This window comes from Sparus aurata, chromosome 4 (genome assembly GCF_900880675.1).
Source record: "Sparus aurata chromosome 4, fSpaAur1.1, whole genome shotgun sequence".
Classification (NCBI taxonomy): domain Eukaryota; kingdom Metazoa; phylum Chordata; class Actinopteri; order Spariformes; family Sparidae; genus Sparus; species Sparus aurata.
The window spans coordinates 40,591,179-40,597,178 of record NC_044190.1 but is presented as its reverse complement, the minus strand read 5'-3'; positions in this window follow the sequence as shown (position 1 = coordinate 40,597,178).

The following is a 6,000-nucleotide window of genomic DNA, read 5'->3' as shown; positions in this document are numbered from 1 at the left end:
TTCATTTGTATAGAAAGTAGAATGATAAAAAGTATGGTATATTTAAGCAATACATCAGGACAGGCCGTGGTATGTGCTTATTATATCACAGTTAAGGGGCATTGTTCGGGCCGACACAAAGCACTTAATGCAATAGAAAACTATACATGTTGTATTATTGTCAAAACACAGTGAATTAAGATAAGATTAACTTTATTGTCCCACAGGAAAACATAGGCCTACAACAATCGTTAGAGTTTATGATATAGAGTTTTATTGCAACATTGTTAACACATCCTTTTTAAATAATATGGAAGCCCATTTCCGCCACTTGATGAAAAAAAATTATGAGATACTAAGTCAAAATTATGAGATAGCTAAGTCATAATTATGAGATACTAAGTCAAAGTATCTCATAATTTTTGTCAAGTGGCGGAAATGGGCTTCCATAAAATAATAGCATATTTTATTTTATATCTTTCTTTTGTACAGTGAAAACACAATTTCTATTTTTATTTTATTCTTGTACATGTCCTTTTTTTATTATATGTAAAACATGACAATGAAAACGTTGTTGAGTTTGTAGTTGTTCGTGTCAATACAGCTTTATTGAATTGAGGAGAGAGACAGAGAGAGAGAAAGAGAGAGAGAGAGAGAGAGAGAGAGAGAGAGATGACCACGGAGTTAACGGAAGCTAGAAATTTTGAATTTCAGTTCACCGCCATTGCTTCGCGCCCACAGGAGCAGTGATTGTTGTTGTGACAGAGAGACAGACACACAGCTAGATAGATAAATACAGACGGAGAAGACAGACAGAGAAGAGAGAGAGAGAGGACTGCGAGTTAACGGAAGCTTGAAATTTCAGGTCACCGCCATTTCTTCGCGCCCACAGGAGCAGAGTCCCTTCTTCAGGTAAGCACATTCACAGCTCATTGAGACTGTCTGATTAACGTTAGCTAGCCGCAGAGCCACGTTAGCTCTTATTCGTTGACTTTCAAGCAGAGGAGTTCAGGTAGCTATATCTTAAAAGTTGCTGGACATGTCACTATCTGCTTTTTGCCGAATAAAAGAGTCACTTAAGGGCTCTGAGAAGTCGCTAACGTTAGCTACAGCTAACGTTGCTAATGCTAGAAAAATGTTTAGCTGTAACTTCTGTAGCAAGTCGGTTAAGACTTTGATAATGGAGAAACTGGTTTACTCTTAATAAAAGATGATACAAGGAGACTTGGATGTATTACAAAGGAAACATTTATTGACACTTGATCTAGGCGAATTCAAAGATAACATAACAAGTGAGAATGATCCCTTTAACACCTTAGCCATACAATTTTTTAACAAATAATTTCACCTTCTCCACAGCAGGGTGCAGCTGGATAATGTAAGGCAATCAACTTTGCAGGAATGCGGTATGGCCAGTACTCTGATTCGTCGTCATCGTTATCAGCACTCAGCTTCAGTGAGTACATTTAAATAGATTGGCTTCTGAACTGGTGCTGCCATTAAATGTTTTTATTTCTTCATACCTGTCAAATACTTACATGGCCACATCAATAATTATGTCTCCCATATATGTCTACTACCCTGTTATCTGGAGTTCCTTAAGGGTAAATCCTCAGAACTATCCTTAAAAAAATCAAAATCACTGATTCGATGTCAAATCCAAAGGATTGTGTGTTTTCAGCTGTAGTCTCCACAGTTTCTCCCTCAGTCTCTCTCAATCTATTAGATCTGCTAAATCTGTTAACTGTTTTAAGCGCCTCCTGAAATCATATTTATAGGATGGCCTTTTTATGAGATTTTTTAAACCTACTCTTCATTCACCATTTAATTTTTTTTCTGTTCCAACTTCTTTAATTAATGTTTTGTTTTTTGTTGTTGTTGTTGTGGGAAGCACTTTGCAACAGTGTAAGTGCTATATAATAATAATTATCATTATTATCATTAACAATTTTTTCTTTGTTGTCTTTCTTTGTCTGGTTGCAGAGAGATTCATGCCAGTCCACAGTAAACACCTGATTGAAGACTGCTGGTGAATTTTCAAGCAGGAATGATGACAACACCTGCCCAAAGTTCCAGTTTTTGTAACATGTCTGTATGAGACTCTGTCCCACCAGTCTTCAGTCAAGTCTGGACCCAATGACTCAAACACCAGTCTTGTCAAGGCTAATTAGAGGTAAGCTATGGTTTATGTCAGTGTAGCAAATGAGTAGATGCAAGCACTCAAACTACACTCAATCGATCTCCCTCAAGTGAACGGTGCCAACAGCTTCATACAAACATACAGTAGAAAAAAAAAAATCAGTATTATGGACAGGATTCAGGATTTAGGCTGCAATTCGACAAGGGTGAAACAAATACCGATGATCACTTAGTCCTGAAAAGTGACTGTTTCTACTTTTCACACTAATACAATAAAATAAATGAAATACTCCTGATGACCTGTAAAACTATATTCCAGAGTGCTGGTTTCATTCTATGTATAGCTCATTGGAGCTCAGTTTAACAGCAGAAGGCTGAATTTATCTCTGTAGGCATCATGCTCAGGCACTGCATCAATCTAACCTTTGCTTTGTTTCTTTTTTTCTGGCTGCAGAGAGGATCATGCCAGTCTACAGTGGACACCAGATGGACAACACATGAGTCTTCAAGCAGAACTGGTGACTGCTGAATGCTTTAAGTTCCAGTTTCTTGAACACCATGTCCATGTTAAGAGCCCTCTTCAGCCAAGTCTGGACTCAGTGACTCATTAGTGTTGATCAACACAGGGCAAGTGGCTCCTTTTTTCATGATGTTTATTTCTTCTACCATGGACTAGCCTTCATATGTATGGACACACACTGTCTTTTGAAGATGTCAACACTGCCTTGTGAGTATACTGGACAAGTTCTGTTTTTCAAAGAGAATGTGTATATGCAAAGAGAGGTTCTTAAAGTTTATCAATTATAGTCTGTACTTTGGTTTACAATGGGCTTAATTGGTTATTTCCTTTATAATTGACCATTTGCATATGCTGACTGTAAAATCTACGCCAACAAACTAATTCCATGTGTGTTGTACCATATTTTTTACTGTGAAATTCTGGCAACCACAGCTGCCAGTATTCTAATCTGTTTTAACTAATCTTCCATCCTAGCCTCTATTGTACTGTATTGAATTATTTGATTCCTCTCATTATTTAAGATGTTAATAATTTTATTGCAGTTCATTGTCTTCATTTCTATTCTTTTCTAGTTTCTGAGGGCAGTAACAGGGATGAGCTGATGTAGGAGATTTTCTTCATTGAAAAGGTTTTAAGCTCCAACAAATAGATTTAACTTACATAAATGAACACCTACATGGCATTAATGCAAGAATATGAATGTATTACTATGAACTTGAATTAGTGCATTTATGTATTGAAAGCTAGCTTTCTGTTTCCCTCCTGTCATAACTCCACTTACATGACAGAAGTCAGTCCACCGCTTCCTTTTTGGCATTCCTAACAAACAGAATAATTATCATGTTGAATAATGTCAAAATCAGTGGGTGTCTCTAGAAAACTATCTGTCAGTTACCATTAACTTTACCTGGCTTGCATTAACTTTGTTTGCCACTTGGCTTGCTTAATATTAGATGACATGCCACAAAGCAAGACATAGTTTATTTATTTACAGACAAGATTCCACATTATTAACTAGTTAAATAGCCGTTTCATACACTGCATGAAAAGTGGGATTTTCATCAGTAAGCAGCACTGTAGACTGTCATGGAACTTCAGGTTTGTGACTGCACACGGCAATTTGCAGGCAACACCGACAACTGCCGTAAATTGTCGAAATTGACGTGGGCCTTGCTTGGCAGTTGTCCCCCAATGACCCCCCTCCCCCTGATTCTAGGGGAGGCTTTAACATGTAAATGAAAATGCTGTGAGCTATACAAATGCAAATCTGGGTAGCAGGGGGAGTTTTACCCCAGGTGACCTTTTTCTAAAAGGTATTAACTTCATTTTAAGAAAATCTCTGGTATGAATAGATCAGGCTCAGTATAGCTTAATTATAAACTCTTGAATTTTAGCTTGAATTGATTTATGTAATGAAAGTATGCTAGATTGATTACTGTGTATGTCATTAGCAATGGCCAATGTTATGAAAAAAACGCACACAATTATTTATTTATTTTTTCTCTCAAGTTAACAAGTTATGTGTGTATATGTACATTTATAATGACCCAGGGTCACCAACAGTGACAGATCACGAGTGACTTGTCTGGTTTATAAGTAGTGGTTTCATACAATACTACGTGAGGTCATTCAAGCCAGTCCACACATCCTCTGGCCAGGTGTGGTTTCACTGCTATTCATATGCTAATTGGAGCCATTAGCACCTCCGGGAGCTTCACATACGTCATGGTTAGTTTCCGTCTAAATGTGGCACAGACGAACGCGACGTTCACAGGCTGCAAATTGTGGTTAACTGCCGAAAATTAGGGAGATTTAGGGGCAATTATGGTGACGAAAATCCCACTTTTCATGGAGTGATACCTCTGCTTAGTTCACGGTCTGCGGCAGCAAGTGATGGCAGGAGAGACATGACATCACAGGTGGTTCTGAATGTAGAACTTGACTGATTTCCTGTTCTTCCCATCATCATTCTTATTGAATAAAGCTTTAGAGCCGTTTGATTTTACATCCTTGATTTTTTTTCAGGTGAAAGTGTTGAAATATAAAAACTAAATGTTTCTATCATTTAACAATCTAAATGAGCCTCTTCACTGCCTGTAATTTTAAACATGGTGGTTTTACTTCCTCCGTTTGTTGACTTGAAGGTTTTCTAACTTGGTGTGAAACCTGTTGAGTCTATTTTTCATTCAGTTCAGGACATCAGCAGGTTAAAACGTGTCATGACTTGTTGCATGTAGGTGATGTCATCCTGTTCCTGTGTCTGGATATATAATCTTAGTATTATGTCACAGTTTCAAACTGTTAAGAAGTCATTTCTGAGCAGCTCAAACAAAGAAAGAGAAGCTTGAAGTCAACACAGTAAAAATATCCAGCTGTGAAATAAAACTACTTCATATGATGGCAGTGAAAAGTATGAAAGTGTTATTTTCAGAAACTCAGTGAAGGAAAAGGACCTGCAGCACAGATTTATATCAAAGAACTAGGTAGAAGCAAAGATGGCCCCATTAAACCCAGTGAGAGTGGAGCTGCAGCAGCTGAGTTCAGACAGTGAGAGCAGACAATGGTCAGTCATATACACACTGTATACCTGAACTCTCATATGAATGACATGTGGAGGACTCTTCCTGTCAGCTCACCTTGTAGGAGCACCAGCAGGTGAAGTCCACCCCCCAGTCGTGCAGCTTCAGCTGGGCGTTTCCTGCAGCGTGGGCGCAGTGGAACCCCACGTAACAACCCTGACCCTGCACAACAAGGAAAACATTCTATCTTTATCTGCCTTGTTCAATAAAGTCACTGACAAGAAGCAGAACATGGAAATGCTCAAGTACAAGAACCTCAACATTGGACTCTAGTGGACACGACTGTAGACACTAGTAGACTAGTCGACACGAAAATAGTTCATATTTCTGTAAGTTTGAGTGATGGAAGGATAAAATAAATGATTTAAATAGTTTCTATCCTTCCTATGTCAAATGTCAAGAAAGGAAATATTCTGACTCCTATTTTCATTATAAACAAAAAATTCCAATCATTTCAACTCAAGTTTGTATCTTTGACTGAACTGAGATCAGTTTAATCTGCTCGTTAACTCGTCGTCAAACTCACTTCATTCAAACGGGACCTGAACTGAATCACAGTCACAAACACTTACTGTGTGGTTCTATTTAAAAACTCGAAGTATCTGCAGCACAGCTGAAGGAATAGGCTGAGCAGAAGTCACTGCAGTGCTGCTGGGCTGGATGGTGTCAGTGGGACATCATCTGGGTTGGTACTCAGGGTGTTCGGGGGTCCAGTCTCCTCTGTCCACCACATCCTCCATCAACTGGGTTTGCAGTTCTGACTCGATCGATGGCTGCCATGTC